This window comes from Ambystoma mexicanum, unplaced genomic scaffold (assembly GCF_040938575.1).
Source record: "Ambystoma mexicanum isolate Mex_15411 unplaced genomic scaffold, UKY_AmexF1_1 Mex_scaf20, whole genome shotgun sequence".
NCBI classification, from domain to species: Eukaryota; Metazoa; Chordata; class Amphibia; order Caudata; family Ambystomatidae; genus Ambystoma; species Ambystoma mexicanum.
This window is the reverse complement of record NW_027182434.1, coordinates 2,217,739-2,236,022: the sequence shown is the minus strand read 5'-3', so window position 1 is coordinate 2,236,022 and position 18,284 is coordinate 2,217,739. Positions and strand designations below refer to the sequence as shown.

Below are 18,284 nucleotides of genomic sequence, written 5' to 3'. Positions count from 1 at the left end.
CAGCGGAATGAGCCCCACTTCCAGGGCGTGCTGGTAGCAAATTTCCCACAGCCCACAGGGAGCAAACGATCCCAGGTGTGATGTATCACCAGGAGAGGCTGAGATGAGAGTAGGGGTTCACGCGTGTGCCCGGACCGAGGTTAATGATGGGATTAGAGCTAGGGTTAGATGCAGGGAAAGAGTGAGAGTTATAATTAGGGATAAAGCTAACAGGTGATCATTACTCGTCATGTAACATGATACAAAGGGTCAGAAGAGGAACTGATTCAGGGTTACAATTTGGACTTCGCAGACAACAGGAGCACTAAATGGTGCTGAGGGGGACTCAATAAAGTGGACCGGCCGCCTAATGTAAGCAATTGTGCACAAATATTGTACGATGACTAGCGTTGCCGGTGCTTTTTTCTTAAAGAGTCAGTTCTTGGCACCCATTCCCTACTTGACTCAGCCTAATCTTCAAGAATATTTGTCAAGAACTAAAAAAAATCCAGAAAAGGTTTAACCTCCCCGTCGGGGAATTGAACCCCGGTCTCCCGCGTGACAGGCGGGGATACTGACCACTATACTAACGAGGAGACGTGAGGGCATGAAATGAACAGCTGCTGATGTCTGCACAGCGACCACCTAGCTGGCCTAGGGGGGTCTCATTTTCCCCCGTCAAACGGCTTGCCCGATCTAAGGCTAATTTCTTTCTTTTTATCGGCACCAGGCTTAAAACTCAGTTTAAGGCGATAGTTCCGGGCTATGTTTGACTCCAGAGTTGAATCTGTCATCCCGCATTTCCTCAGCAAATCAAGCTACCCATCTCAAGTCTCATGAGCTGAGGACGGCAAAGTCCCTGTGGGCTTAGGACAGTCAAAGAAACCCCTGGGCTGCATGCTAAGCCCCTTTTCGGCTTCACTTTCCGAATCCTGCCCTAGCTTGCGATTAGTTTTTTTCTCACTTCTTGCCCCCATCTCCCACCTTGCCTCATGGTCTCCCCTCCTCTGCGCACCTGACAGTTTGCCTGCCCTTCCACTGCCTGTCTCCAGACTTTCCAAGGAGAAAAGGCAAAGCACTAAAGCGGGCCGGGCAACGGGTCAAGTTCCGCTTTCGGCGACTAGCAGGGAGGTAGCGTGGCCGAGCGGTCTAAGGCGCTGGATTAAGGCTCCAGTCTCTTCGGAGGCGTGGGTTCAAATCCCACCGCTGCCACTTTTCCTGGCCTTGCATTTTAAAGAAGAACGTAACGTTGACCTCTTCCTTCATTAGTGCCACCTCTGTCGCAATGAGCAAGCGGATGGTATGCCACACCCTGCAGGAAAAAGGTTTCGCTTCTGACGTCTTGCTTTTCTGGACATCCAGTCTCAAGTTTCCCATCTGGAACGGCGCTCCCTGCTGCTTTGTGAAGGCTTGCTGCAAGAGCCTTCGAAACCCAGGAGCTCTTGCGTTGAGCTGTGACGCGTCCTGGGAAGACCTCCCGTTGCAGCGGAATGAGCCCCACTTCCAGGGCGTGCTGGTAGCAAATTTCCCACAGCCCACAGGGAGCAAACGATCCCAGGTGTGATGTATCACCAGGAGAGGCTGAGATGAGAGTAGGGGTTCACGCGTGTGCCCGGACCGAGGTTAATGATGGGATTAGAGCTAGGGTTAGATGCAGGGAAAGAGTGAGAGTTATAATTAGGGATAAAGCTAACAGGTGATCATTACTCGTCATGTAACATGATACAAAGGGTCAGAAGAGGAACTGATTCAGGGTTACAATTTGGACTTCGCAGACAACAGGAGCACTAAATGGTGCTGAGGGGGACTCAATAAAGTGGACCGGCCGCCTAATGTAAGCAATTGTGCACAAATATTGTACGATGACTAGCGTTGCCGGTGCTTTTTTCTTAAAGAGTCAGTTCTTGGCACCCATTCCCTACTTGACTCAGCCTAATCTTCAAGAATATTTGTCAAGAACTAAAAAAAATCCAGAAAAGGTTTAACCTCCCCGTCGGGGAATTGAACCCCGGGGATACTGACCACTATACTAACGAGGAGACGTGAGGGCATGAAATGAACAGCTGCTGATGTCTGCACAGCGACCACCTAGCTGGCCTAGGGGGGTCTCATTTTCCCCCGTCAAACGGCTTGCCCGATCTAAGGCTAATTTCTTTCTTTTTATCGGCACCAGGCTTAAAACTCAGTTTAAGGCGATAGTTCCGGGCTATGTTTGACTCCAGAGTTGAATCTGTCATCCCGCATTTCCTCAGCAAATCAAGCTACCTATCTCAAGTCTCATGAGCTGAGGACGGCAAAGTCCCTGTGGGCTTAGGACAGTCAAAGAAACCCCTGGGCTGCATGCTAAGCCCCTTTTCGGCTTCACTTTCCGAATCCTGCCCTAGCTTGCGATTAGTTTTTTTCTCACTTCTTGCCCCCATCTCCCACCTTGCCTCATGGTCTCCCCTCCTCTGCGCACCTGACAGTTTGCCTGCCCTTCCACTGCCTGTCTCCAGACTTTCCAAGGAGAAAAGGCAAAGCACTAAAGCGGGCCGGGCAACGGGTCAAGTTCCGCTTTCGGCGACTAGCAGGGAGGTAGCGTGGCCGAGTGGTCTAAGGCGCTGGATTAAGGCTCCAGTCTCTTCGGAGGCGTGGGTTCAAATCCCACCGCTGCCACTTTTCCTGGCCTTGCATTTTAAAGAAGAACGTAACGTTGACCTCTTCCTTCATTAGTGCCACCTCTGTCGCAATGAGCAAGCGGATGGTATGCCACACCCTGCAGGAAAAAGGTTTCGCTTCTGACGTCTTGCTTTTCTGGACATCCAGTCTCAAGTTTCCCATCTGGAACGGCGCTCCCTGCTGCTTTGTGAAGGCTTGCTGCAAGAGCCTTCGAAACCCAGGAGCTCTTGCGTTGAGCTGTGACGCGTCCTGGGAAGACCTCCCGTTGCAGCGGAATGAGCCCCACTTCCAGGGCGTGCTGGTAGCAAATTTCCCACAGCCCACAGGGAGCAAACGATCCCAGGTGTGATGTATCACCAGGAGAGGCTGAGATGAGAGTAGGGGTTCACGCGTGTGCCCGGACCGAGGTTAATGATGGGATTAGAGCTAGGGTTAGATGCAGGGAAAGAGTGAGAGTTATAATTAGGGATAAAGCTAACAGGTGATCATTACTCGTCATGTAACATGATACAAAGGGTCAGAAGAGGAACTGATTCAGGGTTACAATTTGGACTTCGCAGACAACAGGAGCACTAAATGGTGCTGAGGGGGACTCAATAAAGTGGACCGGCCGCCTAATGTAAGCAATTGTGCACAAATATTGTACGATGACTAGCGTTGCCGGTGCTTTTTTCTTAAAGAGTCAGTTCTTGGCACCCATTCCCTACTTGACTCAGCCTAATCTTCAAGAATATTTGTCAAGAACTAAAAAAAATCCAGAAACGGTTTAACCTCCCCGTCGGGGAATTGAACCCCGGTCTCCCGCGTGACAGGCGGGGATACTGACCACTATACTAACGAGGAGACGTGAGGGCATGAAATGAACAGCTGCTGATGTCTGCACAGCATCCAGCGACCACCTAGCTGGCCTAGGGGGGTCTCATTTTCCCCCGTCAAACGGCTTGCCCGATCTAAGGCTAATTTCTTTCTTTTTATCGGCACCAGGCTTAAAACTCAGTTTAAGGCGATAGTTCCGGGCTATGTTTGACTCCAGAGTTGAATCTGTCATCCCGCATTTCCTCAGCAAATCAAGCTACCCATCTCAAGTCTCATGAGCTGAGGACGGCAAAGTCCCTGTGGGCTTAGGACAGTCAAAGAAACCCCTGGGCTGCATGCTAAGCCCCTTTTCGGCTTCACTTTCCGAATCCTGCCCTAGCTTGCGATTAGTTTTTTTCTCACTTCTTGCCCCCATCTCCCACCTTGCCTCATGGTCTCCCCTCCTCTGCGCACCTGACAGTTTGCCTGCCCTTCCACTGCCTGTCTCCAGACTTTCCAAGGAGAAAAGGCAAAGCACTAAAGCGGGCCGGGCAACGGGTCAAGTTCCGCTTTCGGCGACTAGCAGGGAGGTAGCGTGGCCGAGCGGTCTAAGGCGCTGGATTAAGGCTCCAGTCTCTTCGGAGGCGTGGGTTCAAATCCCACCGCTGCCACTTTTCCTGGCCTTGCATTTTAAAGAAGAACGTAACGTTGACCTCTTCCTTCATTAGTGCCACCTCTGTCGCAATGAGCAAGCGGATGGTATGCCACACCCTGCAGGAAAAAGGTTTCGCTTCTGACGTCTTGCTTTTCTGGACATCCAGTCTCAAGTTTCCCATCTGGAACGGCGCTCCCTGCTGCTTTGTGAAGGCTTGCTGCAAGAGCCTTCGAAACCCAGGAGCTCTTGCGTTGAGCTGTGACGCGTCCTGGGAAGACCTCCCGTTGCAGCGGAATGAGCCCCACTTCCAGGGCGTGCTGGTAGCAAATTTCCCACAGCCCACAGGGAGCAAACGATCCCAGGTGTGATGTATCACCAGGAGAGGCTGAGATGAGAGTAGGGGTTCACGCGTGTGCCCGGACCGAGGTTAATGATGGGATTAGAGCTAGGGTTAGATGCAGGGAAAGAGTGAGAGTTATAATTAGGGATAAAGCTAACAGGTGATCATTACTCGTCATGTAACATGATACAAAGGGTCAGAAGAGGAACTGATTCAGGGTTACAATTTGGACTTCGCAGACAACAGGAGCACTAAATGGTGCTGAGGGGGACTCAATAAAGTGGACCGGCCGCCTAATGTAAGCAATTGTGCACAAATATTGTACGATGACTAGCGTTGCCGGTGCTTTTTTCTTAAAGAGTCAGTTCTTGGCACCCATTCCCTACTTGACTCAGCCTAATCTTCAAGAATATTTGTCAAGAACTAAAAAAAATCCAGAAACGGTTTAACCTCCCCGTCGGGGAATTGAACCCCGGTCTCCCGCGTGACAGGCGGGGATACTGACCACTATACTAACGAGGAGACGTGAGGGCATGAAATGAACAGCTGCTGATGTCTGCACAGCATCCAGCGACCACCTAGCTGGCCTAGGGGGGTCTCATTTTCCCCCGTCAAACGGCTTGCCCGATCTAAGGCTAATTTCTTTCTTTTTATCGGCACCAGGCTTAAAACTCAGTTTAAGGCGATAGTTCCGGGCTATGTTTGACTCCAGAGTTGAATCTGTCATCCCGCATTTCCTCAGCAAATCAAGCTACCCATCTCAAGTCTCATGAGCTGAGGACGGCAAAGTCCCTGTGGGCTTAGGACAGTCAAAGAAACCCCTGGGCTGCATGCTAAGCCCCTTTTCGGCTTCACTTTCCGAATCCTGCCCTAGCTTGCGATTAGTTTTTTTCTCACTTCTTGCCCCCATCTCCCACCTTGCCTCATGGTCTCCCCTCCTCTGCGCACCTGACAGTTTGCCTGCCCTTCCACTGCCTGTCTCCAGACTTTCCAAGGAGAAAAGGCAAAGCACTAAAGCGGGCCGGGAAACGGGTCAAGTTCCGCTTTCGGCGACTAGCAGGGAGGTAGCGTGGCCGAGCGGTCTAAGGCGCTGGATTAAGGCTCCAGTCTCTTCGGAGGCGTGGGTTCAAATCCCACCGCTGCCACTTTTCCTGGCCTTGCATTTTAAAGAAGAACGTAACGTTGACCTCTTCCTTCATTAGTGCCACCTCTGTCGCAATGAGCAAGCGGATGGTATGCCACACCCTGCAGGAAAAAGGTTTCGCTTCTGACGTCTTGCTTTTCTGGACATCCAGTCTCAAGTTTCCCATCTGGAACGGCGCTCCCTGCTGCTTTGTGAAGGCTTGCTGCAAGAGCCTTCGAAACCCAGGAGCTCTTGCGTTGAGCTGTGACGCGTCCTGGGAAGACCTCCCGTTGCAGCGGAATGAGCCCCACTTCCAGGGCGTGCTGGTAGCAAATTTCCCACAGCCCACAGGGAGCAAACGATCCCAGGTGTGATGTATCACCAGGAGAGGCTGAGATGAGAGTAGGGGTTCACGCGTGTGCCCGGACCGAGGTTAATGATGGGATTAGAGCTAGGGTTAGATGCAGGGAAAGAGTGAGAGTTATAATTAGGGATAAAGCTAACAGGTGATCATTACTCGTCATGTAACATGATACAAAGGGTCAGAAGAGGAACTGATTCAGGGTTACAATTTGGACTTCGCAGACAACAGGAGCACTAAATGGTGCTGAGGGGGACTCAATAAAGTGGACCGGCCGCCTAATGTAAGCAATTGTGCACAAATATTGTACGATGACTAGCGTTGCCGGTGCTTTTTTCTTAAAGAGTCAGTTCTTGGCACCCATTCCCTACTTGACTCAGCCTAATCTTCAAGAATATTTGTCAAGAACTAAAAAAAATCCAGAAAAGGTTTAACCTCCCCGTCGGGGAATTGAACCCCGGTCTCCCGCGTGACAGGCGGGGATACTGACCACTATACTAACGAGGAGACGTGAGGGCATGAAATGAACAGCTGCTGATGTCTGCACAGCATCCAGCGACCACCTAGCTGGCCTAGGGGGGTCTCATTTTCCCCCGTCAAACGGCTTGCCCGATCTAAGGCTAATTTCTTTCTTTTTATCGGCACCAGGCTTAAAACTCAGTTTAAGGCGATAGTTCCGGGCTATGTTTGACTCCAGAGTTGAATCTGTCATCCCGCATTTCCTCAGCAAATCAAGCTACCCATCTCAAGTCTCATGAGCTGAGGACGGCAAAGTCCCTGTGGGCTTAGGACAGTCAAAGAAACCCCTGGGCTGCATGCTAAGCCCCTTTTCGGCTTCACTTTCCGAATCCTGCCCTAGCTTGCGATTAGTTTTTTTCTCACTTCTTGCCCCCATCTCCCACCTTGCCTCATGGTCTCCCCTCCTCTGCGCACCTGACAGTTTGCCTGCCCTTCCACTGCCTGTCTCCAGACTTTCCAAGGAGAAAAGGCAAAGCACTAAAGCGGGCCGGGCAACGGGTCAAGTTCCGCTTTCGGCGACTAGCAGGGAGGTAGCGTGGCCGAGCGGTCTAAGGCGCTGGATTAAGGCTCCAGTCTCTTCGGAGGCGTGGGTTCAAATCCCACCGCTGCCACTTTTCCTGGCCTTGCATTTTAAAGAAGAACGTAACGTTGACCTCTTCCTTCATTAGTGCCACCTCTGTCGCAATGAGCAAGCGGATGGTATGCCACACCCTGCAGGAAAAAGGTTTCGCTTCTGACGTCTTGCTTTTCTGGACATCCAGTCTCAAGTTTCCCATCTGGAACGGCGCTCCCTGCTGCTTTGTGAAGGCTTGCTGCAAGAGCCTTCGAAACCCAGGAGCTCTTGCGTTGAGCTGTGACGCGTCCTGGGAAGACCTCCCGTTGCAGCGGAATGAGCCCCACTTCCAGGGCGTGCTGGTAGCAAATTTCCCACAGCCCACAGGGAGCAAACGATCCCAGGTGTGATGTATCACCAGGAGAGGCTGAGATGAGAGTAGGGGTTCACGCGTGTGCCCGGACCGAGGTTAATGATGGGATTAGAGCTAGGGTTAGATGCAGGGAAAGAGTGAGAGTTATAATTAGGGATAAAGCTAACAGGTGATCATTACTCGTCATGTAACATGATACAAAGGGTCAGAAGAGGAACTGATTCAGGGTTACAATTTGGACTTCGCAGACAACAGGAGCACTAAATGGTGCTGAGGGGGACTCAATAAAGTGGACCGGCCGCCTAATGTAAGCAATTGTGCACAAATATTGTACGATGACTAGCGTTGCCGGTGCTTTTTTCTTAAAGAGTCAGTTCTTGGCACCCATTCCCTACTTGACTCAGCCTAATCTTCAAGAATATTTGTCAAGAACTAAAAAAAATCCAGAAAAGGTTTAACCTCCCCGTCGGGGAATTGAACCCCGGGGATACTGACCACTATACTAACGAGGAGACGTGAGGGCATGAAATGAACAGCTGCTGATGTCTGCACAGCGACCACCTAGCTGGCCTAGGGGGGTCTCATTTTCCCCCGTCAAACGGCTTGCCCGATCTAAGGCTAATTTCTTTCTTTTTATCGGCACCAGGCTTAAAACTCAGTTTAAGGCGATAGTTCCGGGCTATGTTTGACTCCAGAGTTGAATCTGTCATCCCGCATTTCCTCAGCAAATCAAGCTACCCATCTCAAGTCTCATGAGCTGAGGACGGCAAAGTCCCTGTGGGCTTAGGACAGTCAAAGAAACCCCTGGGCTGCATGCTAAGCCCCTTTTCGGCTTCACTTTCCGAATCCTGCCCTAGCTTGCGATTAGTTTTTTTCTCACTTCTTGCCCCCATCTCCCACCTTGCCTCATGGTCTCCCCTCCTCTGCGCACCTGACAGTTTGCCTGCCCTTCCACTGCCTGTCTCCAGACTTTCCAAGGAGAAAAGGCAAAGCACTAAAGCGGGCCGGGCAACGGGTCAAGTTCCGCTTTCGGCGACTAGCAGGGAGGTAGCGTGGCCGAGCGGTCTAAGGCGCTGGATTAAGGCTCCAGTCTCTTCGGAGGCGTGGGTTCAAATCCCACCGCTGCCACTTTTCCTGGCCTTGCATTTTAAAGAAGAACGTAACGTTGACCTCTTCCTTCATTAGTGCCACCTCTGTCGCAATGAGCAAGCGGATGGTATGCCACACCCTGCAGGAAAAAGGTTTCGCTTCTGACGTCTTGCTTTTCTGGACATCCAGTCTCAAGTTTCCCATCTGGAACGGCGCTCCCTGCTGCTTTGTGAAGGCTTGCTGCAAGAGCCTTCGAAACCCAGGAGCTCTTGCGTTGAGCTGTGACGCGTCCTGGGAAGACCTCCCGTTGCAGCGGAATGAGCCCCACTTCCAGGGCGTGCTGGTAGCAAATTTCCCACAGCCCACAGGGAGCAAACGATCCCAGGTGTGATGTATCACCAGGAGAGGCTGAGATGAGAGTAGGGGTTCACGCGTGTGCCCGGACCGAGGTTAATGATGGGATTAGAGCTAGGGTTAGATGCAGGGAAAGAGTGAGAGTTATAATTAGGGATAAAGCTAACAGGTGATCATTACTCGTCATGTAACATGATACAAAGGGTCAGAAGAGGAACTGATTCAGGGTTACAATTTGGACTTCGCAGACAACAGGAGCACTAAATGGTGCTGAGGGGGACTCAATAAAGTGGACCGGCCGCCTAATGTAAGCAATTGTGCACAAATATTGTACGATGACTAGCGTTGCCGGTGCTTTTTTCTTAAAGAGTCAGTTCTTGGCACCCATTCCCTACTTGACTCAGCCTAATCTTCAAGAATATTTGTCAAGAACTAAAAAAAATCCAGAAACGGTTTAACCTCCCCGTCGGGGAATTGAACCCCGGTCTCCCGCGTGACAGGCGGGGATACTGACCACTATACTAACGAGGAGACGTGAGGGCATGAAATGAACAGCTGCTGATGTCTGCACAGCATCCAGCGACCACCTAGCTGGCCTAGGGGGGTCTCATTTTCCCCCGTCAAACGGCTTGCCCGATCTAAGGCTAATTTCTTTCTTTTTATCGGCACCAGGCTTAAAACTCAGTTTAAGGCGATAGTTCCGGGCTATGTTTGACTCCAGAGTTGAATCTGTCATCCCGCATTTCCTCAGCAAATCAAGCTACCCATCTCAAGTCTCATGAGCTGAGGACGGCAAAGTCCCTGTGGGCTTAGGACAGTCAAAGAAACCCCTGGGCTGCATGCTAAGCCCCTTTTCGGCTTCACTTTCCGAATCCTGCCCTAGCTTGCGATTAGTTTTTTTCTCACTTCTTGCCCCCATCTCCCACCTTGCCTCATGGTCTCCCCTCCTCTGCGCACCTGACAGTTTGCCTGCCCTTCCACTGCCTGTCTCCAGACTTTCCAAGGAGAAAAGGCAAAGCACTAAAGCGGGCCGGGCAACGGGTCAAGTTCCGCTTTCGGCGACTAGCAGGGAGGTAGCGTGGCCGAGCGGTCTAAGGCGCTGGATTAAGGCTCCAGTCTCTTCGGAGGCGTGGGTTCAAATCCCACCGCTGCCACTTTTCCTGGCCTTGCATTTTAAAGAAGAACGTAACGTTGACCTCTTCCTTCATTAGTGCCACCTCTGTCGCAATGAGCAAGCGGATGGTATGCCACACCCTGCAGGAAAAAGGTTTCGCTTCTGACGTCTTGCTTTTCTGGACATCCAGTCTCAAGTTTCCCATCTGGAACGGCGCTCCCTGCTGCTTTGTGAAGGCTTGCTGCAAGAGCCTTCGAAACCCAGGAGCTCTTGCGTTGAGCTGTGACGCGTCCTGGGAAGACCTCCCGTTGCAGCGGAATGAGCCCCACTTCCAGGGCGTGCTGGTAGCAAATTTCCCACAGCCCACAGGGAGCAAACGATCCCAGGTGTGATGTATCACCAGGAGAGGCTGAGATGAGAGTAGGGGTTCACGCGTGTGCCCGGACCGAGGTTAATGATGGGATTAGAGCTAGGGTTAGATGCAGGGAAAGAGTGAGAGTTATAATTAGGGATAAAGCTAACAGGTGATCATTACTCGTCATGTAACATGATACAAAGGGTCAGAAGAGGAACTGATTCAGGGTTACAATTTGGACTTCGCAGACAACAGGAGCACTAAATGGTGCTGAGGGGGACTCAATAAAGTGGACCGGCCGCCTAATGTAAGCAATTGTGCACAAATATTGTACGATGACTAGCGTTGCCGGTGCTTTTTTCTTAAAGAGTCAGTTCTTGGCACCCATTCCCTACTTGACTCAGCCTAATCTTCAAGAATATTTGTCAAGAACTAAAAAAAATCCAGAAAAGGTTTAACCTCCCCGTCGGGGAATTGAACCCCGGTCTCCCGCGTGACAGGCGGGGATACTGACCACTATACTAACGAGGAGACGTGAGGGCATGAAATGAACAGCTGCTGATGTCTGCACAGCGACCACCTAGCTGGCCTAGGGGGGTCTCATTTTCCCCCGTCAAACGGCTTGCCCGATCTAAGGCTAATTTCTTTCTTTTTATCGGCACCAGGCTTAAAACTCAGTTTAAGGCGATAGTTCCGGGCTATGTTTGACTCCAGAGTTGAATCTGTCATCCCGCATTTCCTCAGCAAATCAAGCTACCCATCTCAAGTCTCATGAGCTGAGGACGGCAAAGTCCCTGTGGGCTTAGGACAGTCAAAGAAACCCCTGGGCTGCATGCTAAGCCCCTTTTCGGCTTCACTTTCCGAATCCTGCCCTAGCTTGCGATTAGTTTTTTTCTCACTTCTTGCCCCCATCTCCCACCTTGCCTCATGGTCTCCCCTCCTCTGCGCACCTGACAGTTTGCCTGCCCTTCCACTGCCTGTCTCCAGACTTTCCAAGGAGAAAAGGCAAAGCACTAAAGCGGGCCGGGCAACGGGTCAAGTTCCGCTTTCGGCGACTAGCAGGGAGGTAGCGTGGCCGAGCGGTCTAAGGCGCTGGATTAAGGCTCCAGTCTCTTCGGAGGCGTGGGTTCAAATCCCACCGCTGCCACTTTTCCTGGCCTTGCATTTTAAAGAAGAACGTAACGTTGACCTCTTCCTTCATTAGTGCCACCTCTGTCGCAATGAGCAAGCGGATGGTATGCCACACCCTGCAGGAAAAAGGTTTCGCTTCTGACGTCTTGCTTTTCTGGACATCCAGTCTCAAGTTTCCCATCTGGAACGGCGCTCCCTGCTGCTTTGTGAAGGCTTGCTGCAAGAGCCTTCGAAACCCAGGAGCTCTTGCGTTGAGCTGTGACGCGTCCTGGGAAGACCTCCCGTTGCAGCGGAATGAGCCCCACTTCCAGGGCGTGCTGGTAGCAAATTTCCCACAGCCCACAGGGAGCAAACGATCCCAGGTGTGATGTATCACCAGGAGAGGCTGAGATGAGAGTAGGGGTTCACGCGTGTGCCCGGACCGAGGTTAATGATGGGATTAGAGCTAGGGTTAGATGCAGGGAAAGAGTGAGAGTTATAATTAGGGATAAAGCTAACAGGTGATCATTACTCGTCATGTAACATGATACAAAGGGTCAGAAGAGGAACTGATTCAGGGTTACAATTTGGACTTCGCAGACAACAGGAGCACTAAATGGTGCTGAGGGGGACTCAATAAAGTGGACCGGCCGCCTAATGTAAGCAATTGTGCACAAATATTGTACGATGACTAGCGTTGCCGGTGCTTTTTTCTTAAAGAGTCAGTTCTTGGCACCCATTCCCTACTTGACTCAGCCTAATCTTCAAGAATATTTGTCAAGAACTAAAAAAAATCCAGAAACGGTTTAACCTCCCCGTCGGGGAATTGAACCCCGGTCTCCCGCGTGACAGGCGGGGATACTGACCACTATACTAACGAGGAGACGTGAGGGCATGAAATGAACAGCTGCTGATGTCTGCACAGCATCCAGCGACCACCTAGCTGGCCTAGGGGGGTCTCATTTTCCCCCGTCAAACGGCTTGCCCGATCTAAGGCTAATTTCTTTCTTTTTATCGGCACCAGGCTTAAAACTCAGTTTAAGGCGATAGTTCCGGGCTATGTTTGACTCCAGAGTTGAATCTGTCATCCCGCATTTCCTCAGCAAATCAAGCTACCCATCTCAAGTCTCATGAGCTGAGGACGGCAAAGTCCCTGTGGGCTTAGGACAGTCAAAGAAACCCCTGGGCTGCATGCTAAGCCCCTTTTCGGCTTCACTTTCCGAATCCTGCCCTAGCTTGCGATTAGTTTTTTTCTCACTTCTTGCCCCCATCTCCCACCTTGCCTCATGGTCTCCCCTCCTCTGCGCACCTGACAGTTTGCCTGCCCTTCCACTGCCTGTCTCCAGACTTTCCAAGGAGAAAAGGCAAAGCACTAAAGCGGGCCGGGAAACGGGTCAAGTTCCGCTTTCGGCGACTAGCAGGGAGGTAGCGTGGCCGAGCGGTCTAAGGCGCTGGATTAAGGCTCCAGTCTCTTCGGAGGCGTGGGTTCAAATCCCACCGCTGCCACTTTTCCTGGCCTTGCATTTTAAAGAAGAACGTAACGTTGACCTCTTCCTTCATTAGTGCCACCTCTGTCGCAATGAGCAAGCGGATGGTATGCCACACCCTGCAGGAAAAAGGTTTCGCTTCTGACGTCTTGCTTTTCTGGACATCCAGTCTCAAGTTTCCCATCTGGAACGGCGCTCCCTGCTGCTTTGTGAAGGCTTGCTGCAAGAGCCTTCGAAACCCAGGAGCTCTTGCGTTGAGCTGTGACGCGTCCTGGGAAGACCTCCCGTTGCAGCGGAATGAGCCCCACTTCCAGGGCGTGCTGGTAGCAAATTTCCCTCAGCCCACAGGGAGCAAACGATCCCAGGTGTGATGTATCACCAGGAGAGGCTGAGATGAGAGTAGGGGTTCACGCGTGTGCCCGGACCGAGGTTAATGATGGGATTAGAGCTAGGGTTAGATGCAGGGAAAGAGTGAGAGTTATAATTAGGGATAAAGCTAACAGGTGATCATTACTCGTCATGTAACATGATACAAAGGGTCAGAAGAGGAACTGATTCAGGGTTACAATTTGGACTTCGCAGACAACAGGAGCACTAAATGGTGCTGAGGGGGACTCAATAAAGTGGACCGGCCGCCTAATGTAAGCAATTGTGCACAAATATTGTACGATGACTAGCGTTGCCGGTGCTTTTTTCTTAAAGAGTCAGTTCTTGGCACCCATTCCCTACTTGACTCAGCCTAATCTTCAAGAATATTTGTCAAGAACTAAAAAAAATCCAGAAACGGTTTAACCTCCCCGTCGTCTCCCGCGTGACAGGCGGGGATACTGACCACTATACTAACGAGGAGACGTGAGGGCATGAAATGAACAGCTGCTGATGTCTGCACAGCATCCAGCGACCACCTAGCTGGCCTAGGGGGGTCTCATTTTCCCCCGTCAAACGGCTTGCCCGATCTAAGGCTAATTTCTTTCTTTTTATCGGCACCAGGCTTAAAACTCAGTTTAAGGCGATAGTTCCGGGCTATGTTTGACTCCAGAGTTGAATCTGTCATCCCGCATTTCCTCAGCAAATCAAGCTACCCATCTCAAGTCTCATGAGCTGAGGACGGCAAAGTCCCTGTGGGCTTAGGACAGTCAAAGAAACCCCTGGGCTGCATGCTAAGCCCCTTTTCGGCTTCACTTTCCGAATCCTGCCCTAGCTTGCGATTAGTTTTTTTCTCACTTCTTGCCCCCATCTCCCACCTTGCCTCATGGTCTCCCCTCCTCTGCGCACCTGACAGTTTGCCTGCCCTTCCACTGCCTGTCTCCAGACTTTCCAAGGAGAAAAGGCAAAGCACTAAAGCGGGCCGGGCAACGGGTCAAGTTCCGCTTTCGGCGACTAGCAGGGAGGTAGCGTGGCCGAGCGGTCTAAGGCGCTGGATTAAGGCTCCAGTCTCTTCGGAGGCGTGGGTTCAAATCCCACCGCTGCCACTTTTCCTGGCCTTGCATTTTAAAGAAGAACGTAACGTTGACCTCTTCCTTCATTAGTGCCACCTCTGTCGCAATGAGCAAGCGGATGGTATGCCACACCCTGCAGGAAAAAGGTTTCGCTTCTGACGTCTTGCTTTTCTGGACATCCAGTCTCAAGTTTCCCATCTGGAACGGCGCTCCCTGCTGCTTTGTGAAGGCTTGCTGCAAGAGCCTTCGAAACCCAGGAGCTCTTGCGTTGAGCTGTGACGCGTCCTGGGAAGACCTCCCGTTGCAGCGGAATGAGCCCCACTTCCAGGGCGTGCTGGTAGCAAATTTCCCACAGCCCACAGGGAGCAAACGATCCCAGGTGTGATGTATCACCAGGAGAGGCTGAGATGAGAGTAGGGGTTCACGCGTGTGCCCGGACCGAGGTTAATGATGGGATTAGAGCTAGGGTTAGATGCAGGGAAAGAGTGAGAGTTATAATTAGGGATAAAGCTAACAGGTGATCATTACTCGTCATGTAACATGATACAAAGGGTCAGAAGAGGAACTGATTCAGGGTTACAATTTGGACTTCGCAGACAACAGGAGCACTAAATGGTGCTGAGGGGGACTCAATAAAGTGGACCGGCCGCCTAATGTAAGCAATTGTGCACAAATATTGTACGATGACTAGCGTTGCCGGTGCTTTTTTCTTAAAGAGTCAGTTCTTGGCACCCATTCCCTACTTGACTCAGCCTAATCTTCAAGAATATTTGTCAAGAACTAAAAAAAATCCAGAAACGGTTTAACCTCCCCGTCGGGGAATTGAACCCCGGTCTCCCGCGTGACAGGCGGGGATACTGACCACTATACTAACGAGGAGACGTGAGGGCATGAAATGAACAGCTGCTGATGTCTGCACAGCATCCAGCGACCACCTAGCTGGCCTAGGGGGGTCTCATTTTCCCCCGTCAAACGGCTTGCCCGATCTAAGGCTAATTTCTTTCTTTTTATCGGCACCAGGCTTAAAACTCAGTTTAAGGCGATAGTTCCGGGCTATGTTTGACTCCAGAGTTGAATCTGTCATCCCGCATTTCCTCAGCAAATCAAGCTACCCATCTCAAGTCTCATGAGCTGAGGACGGCAAAGTCCCTGTGGGCTTAGGACAGTCAAAGAAACCCCTGGGCTGCATGCTAAGCCCCTTTTCGGCTTCACTTTCCGAATCCTGCCCTAGCTTGCGATTAGTTTTTTTCTCACTTCTTGCCCCCATCTCCCACCTTGCCTCATGGTCTCCCCTCCTCTGCGCACCTGACAGTTTGCCTGCCCTTCCACTGCCTGTCTCCAGACTTTCCAAGGAGAAAAGGCAAAGCACTAAAGCGGGCCGGGAAACGGGTCAAGTTCCGCTTTCGGCGACTAGCAGGGAGGTAGCGTGGCCGAGCGGTCTAAGGCGCTGGATTAAGGCTCCAGTCTCTTCGGAGGCGTGGGTTCAAATCCCACCGCTGCCACTTTTCCTGGCCTTGCATTTTAAAGAAGAACGTAACGTTGACCTCTTCCTTCATTAGTGCCACCTCTGTCGCAATGAGCAAGCGGATGGTATGCCACACCCTGCAGGAAAAAGGTTTCGCTTCTGACGTCTTGCTTTTCTGGACATCCAGTCTCAAGTTTCCCATCTGGAACGGCGCTCCCTGCTGCTTTGTGAAGGCTTGCTGCAAGAGCCTTCGAAACCCAGGAGCTCTTGCGTTGAGCTGTGACGCGTCCTGGGAAGACCTCCCGTTGCAGCGGAATGAGCCCCACTTCCAGGGCGTGCTGGTAGCAAATTTCCCACAGCCCACAGGGAGCAAACGATCCCAGGTGTGATGTATCACCAGGAGAGGCTGAGATGAGAGTAGGGGTTCACGCGTGTGCCCGGACCGAGGTTAATGATGGGATTAGAGCTAGGGTTAGATGCAGGGAAAGAGTGAGAGTTATAATTAGGGATAAAGCTAACAGGTGATCATTACTCGTCATGTAACATGATACAAAGGGTCAGAAGAGGAACTGATTCAGGGTTACAATTTGGACTTCGCAGACAACAGGAGCACTAAATGGTGCTGAGGGGGACTCAATAAAGTGGACCGGCCGCCTAATGTAAGCAATTGTGCACAAATATTGTACGATGACTAGCGTTGCCGGTGCTTTTTTCTTAAAGAGTCAGTTCTTGGCACCCATTCCCTACTTGACTCAGCCTAATCTTCAAGAATATTTGTCAAGAACTAAAAAAAATCCAGAAAAGGTTTAACCTCCCCGTCGGGGAATTGAACCCCGGTCTCCCGCGTGACAGGCGGGGATACTGACCACTATACTAACGAGGAGACGTGAGGGCATGAAATGAACAGCTGCTGATGTCTGCACAGCATCCAGCGACCACCTAGCTGGCCTAGGGGGGTCTCATTTTCCCCCGTCAAACGGCTTGCCCGATCTAAGGCTAATTTCTTTCTTTTTATCGGCACCAGGCTTAAAACTCAGTTTAAGGCGATAGTTCCGGGCTATGTTTGACTCCAGAGTTGAATCTGTCATCCCGCATTTCCTCAGCAAATCAAGCTACCCATCTCAAGTCTCATGAGCTGAGGACGGCAAAGTCCCTGTGGGCTTAGGACAGTCAAAGAAACCCCTGGGCTGCATGCTAAGCCCCTTTTCGGCTTCACTTTCCGAATCCTGCCCTAGCTTGCGATTAGTTTTTTTCTCACTTCTTGCCCCCATCTCCCACCTTGCCTCATGGTCTCCCCTCCTCTGCGCACCTGACAGTTTGCCTGCCCTTCCACTGCCTGTCTCCAGACTTTCCAAGGAGAAAAGGCAAAGCACTAAAGCGGGCCGGGCAACGGGTCAAGTTCCGCTTTCGGCGACTAGCAGGGAGGTAGCGTGGCCGAGCGGTCTAAGGCGCTGGATTAAGGCTCCAGTCTCTTCGGAGGCGTGGGTTCAAATCCCACCGCTGCCACTTTTCCTGGCCTTGCATTTTAAAGAAGAACGTAACGTTGACCTCTTCCTTCATTAGTGCCACCTCTGTCGCAATGAGCAAGCGGATGGTATGCCACACCCTGCAGGAAAAAGGTTTCGCTTCTGACGTCTTGCTTTTCTGGACATCCAGTCTCAAGTTTCCCATCTGGAACGGCGCTCCCTGCTGCTTTGTGAAGGCTTGCTGCAAGAGCCTTCGAAACCCAGGAGCTCTTGCGTTGAGCTGTGACGCGTCCTGGGAAGACCTCCCGTTGCAGCGGAATGAGCCCCACTTCCAGGGCGTGCTGGTAGCAAATTTCCCACAGCCCACAGGGAGCAAACGATCCCAGGTGTGATGTATCACCAGGAGAGGCTGAGATGAGAGTAGGGGTTCACGCGTGTGCCCGGACCGAGGTTAATGATGGGATTAGAGCTAGGGTTAGATGCAGGGAAAGAGTGAGAGTTATAATTAGGGATAAAGCTAACAGGTGATCATTACTCGTCATGTAACATGATACAAAGGGTCAGAAGAGGAACTGATTCAGGGTTACAATTTGGACTTCGCAGACAACAGGAGCACTAAATGGTGCTGAGGGGGACTCAATAAAGTGGACCGGCCGCCTAATGTAAGCAATTGTGCACAAATATTGTACGATGACTAGCGTTGCCGGTGCTTTTTTCTTAAAGAGTCAGTTCTTGGCACCCATTCCCTACTTGACTCAGCCTAATCTTCAAGAATATTTGTCAAGAACTAAAAAAAATCCAGAAACGGTTTAACCTCCCCGTCGGGGAATTGAACCCCGGTCTCCCGCGTGACAGGCGGGGATACTGACCACTATACTAACGAGGAGACGTGAGGGCATGAAATGAACAGCTGCTGATGTCTGCACAGCATCCAGCGACCACCTAGCTGGCCTAGGGGGGTCTCATTTTCCCCCGTCAAACGGCTTGCCCGATCTAAGGCTAATTTCTTTCTTTTTATCGGCACCAGGCTTAAAACTCAGTTTAAGGCG

At 51.4% G+C, this 18,284-nt stretch overlaps 22 non-coding genes across 22 annotated transcripts; 12 read left to right on the top strand and 10 right to left on the bottom strand.

Annotated features, from left to right (window-relative positions):
* Positions 1-503: 503 nt before the first annotated feature.
* On the bottom strand, positions 504-575 carry TRNAD-GUC (transfer RNA aspartic acid (anticodon GUC)). Its single transcript has one exon. It is a non-coding gene; the product is annotated as a tRNA-Asp (tRNA).
* Positions 576-1,109: 534 nt separating this feature from the next.
* On the top strand, positions 1,110-1,191 carry TRNAL-AAG (transfer RNA leucine (anticodon AAG)). The gene has a single exon. It is a non-coding gene; the product is annotated as a tRNA-Leu (tRNA).
* Positions 1,192-2,552: 1,361 nt separating this feature from the next.
* On the top strand, positions 2,553-2,634 carry TRNAL-AAG (transfer RNA leucine (anticodon AAG)). The gene has a single exon. It is a non-coding gene; the product is annotated as a tRNA-Leu (tRNA).
* A 774-nt stretch (positions 2,635-3,408) lies between these two features.
* On the bottom strand, positions 3,409-3,480 carry TRNAD-GUC (transfer RNA aspartic acid (anticodon GUC)). Its single transcript has one exon. It is a non-coding gene; the product is annotated as a tRNA-Asp (tRNA).
* Positions 3,481-4,021: 541 nt separating this feature from the next.
* TRNAL-AAG (transfer RNA leucine (anticodon AAG)) lies at positions 4,022-4,103 on the top strand. The gene has a single exon. It is a non-coding gene; the product is annotated as a tRNA-Leu (tRNA).
* A 774-nt stretch (positions 4,104-4,877) lies between these two features.
* Positions 4,878-4,949, bottom strand: TRNAD-GUC (transfer RNA aspartic acid (anticodon GUC)). Its single transcript has one exon. It is a non-coding gene; the product is annotated as a tRNA-Asp (tRNA).
* Positions 4,950-5,490: 541 nt separating this feature from the next.
* TRNAL-AAG (transfer RNA leucine (anticodon AAG)) lies at positions 5,491-5,572 on the top strand. The gene has a single exon. It is a non-coding gene; the product is annotated as a tRNA-Leu (tRNA).
* Positions 5,573-6,346: 774 nt separating this feature from the next.
* Positions 6,347-6,418, bottom strand: TRNAD-GUC (transfer RNA aspartic acid (anticodon GUC)). The gene has a single exon. It is a non-coding gene; the product is annotated as a tRNA-Asp (tRNA).
* Positions 6,419-6,959: 541 nt separating this feature from the next.
* On the top strand, positions 6,960-7,041 carry TRNAL-AAG (transfer RNA leucine (anticodon AAG)). Its single transcript has one exon. It is a non-coding gene; the product is annotated as a tRNA-Leu (tRNA).
* Positions 7,042-8,402: 1,361 nt separating this feature from the next.
* TRNAL-AAG (transfer RNA leucine (anticodon AAG)) lies at positions 8,403-8,484 on the top strand. The gene has a single exon. It is a non-coding gene; the product is annotated as a tRNA-Leu (tRNA).
* Positions 8,485-9,258: 774 nt separating this feature from the next.
* On the bottom strand, positions 9,259-9,330 carry TRNAD-GUC (transfer RNA aspartic acid (anticodon GUC)). The gene has a single exon. It is a non-coding gene; the product is annotated as a tRNA-Asp (tRNA).
* Positions 9,331-9,871: 541 nt separating this feature from the next.
* On the top strand, positions 9,872-9,953 carry TRNAL-AAG (transfer RNA leucine (anticodon AAG)). Its single transcript has one exon. It is a non-coding gene; the product is annotated as a tRNA-Leu (tRNA).
* A 774-nt stretch (positions 9,954-10,727) lies between these two features.
* On the bottom strand, positions 10,728-10,799 carry TRNAD-GUC (transfer RNA aspartic acid (anticodon GUC)). Its single transcript has one exon. It is a non-coding gene; the product is annotated as a tRNA-Asp (tRNA).
* Positions 10,800-11,333: 534 nt separating this feature from the next.
* On the top strand, positions 11,334-11,415 carry TRNAL-AAG (transfer RNA leucine (anticodon AAG)). Its single transcript has one exon. It is a non-coding gene; the product is annotated as a tRNA-Leu (tRNA).
* A 774-nt stretch (positions 11,416-12,189) lies between these two features.
* TRNAD-GUC (transfer RNA aspartic acid (anticodon GUC)) lies at positions 12,190-12,261 on the bottom strand. Its single transcript has one exon. It is a non-coding gene; the product is annotated as a tRNA-Asp (tRNA).
* Positions 12,262-12,802: 541 nt separating this feature from the next.
* TRNAL-AAG (transfer RNA leucine (anticodon AAG)) lies at positions 12,803-12,884 on the top strand. The gene has a single exon. It is a non-coding gene; the product is annotated as a tRNA-Leu (tRNA).
* A 1,371-nt stretch (positions 12,885-14,255) lies between these two features.
* On the top strand, positions 14,256-14,337 carry TRNAL-AAG (transfer RNA leucine (anticodon AAG)). The gene has a single exon. It is a non-coding gene; the product is annotated as a tRNA-Leu (tRNA).
* Positions 14,338-15,111: 774 nt separating this feature from the next.
* TRNAD-GUC (transfer RNA aspartic acid (anticodon GUC)) lies at positions 15,112-15,183 on the bottom strand. The gene has a single exon. It is a non-coding gene; the product is annotated as a tRNA-Asp (tRNA).
* Positions 15,184-15,724: 541 nt separating this feature from the next.
* Positions 15,725-15,806, top strand: TRNAL-AAG (transfer RNA leucine (anticodon AAG)). The gene has a single exon. It is a non-coding gene; the product is annotated as a tRNA-Leu (tRNA).
* Positions 15,807-16,580: 774 nt separating this feature from the next.
* On the bottom strand, positions 16,581-16,652 carry TRNAD-GUC (transfer RNA aspartic acid (anticodon GUC)). The gene has a single exon. It is a non-coding gene; the product is annotated as a tRNA-Asp (tRNA).
* Positions 16,653-17,193: 541 nt separating this feature from the next.
* Positions 17,194-17,275, top strand: TRNAL-AAG (transfer RNA leucine (anticodon AAG)). Its single transcript has one exon. It is a non-coding gene; the product is annotated as a tRNA-Leu (tRNA).
* Positions 17,276-18,049: 774 nt separating this feature from the next.
* Positions 18,050-18,121, bottom strand: TRNAD-GUC (transfer RNA aspartic acid (anticodon GUC)). The gene has a single exon. It is a non-coding gene; the product is annotated as a tRNA-Asp (tRNA).
* Between the last annotated feature and the right edge of the window lie 163 nt (positions 18,122-18,284).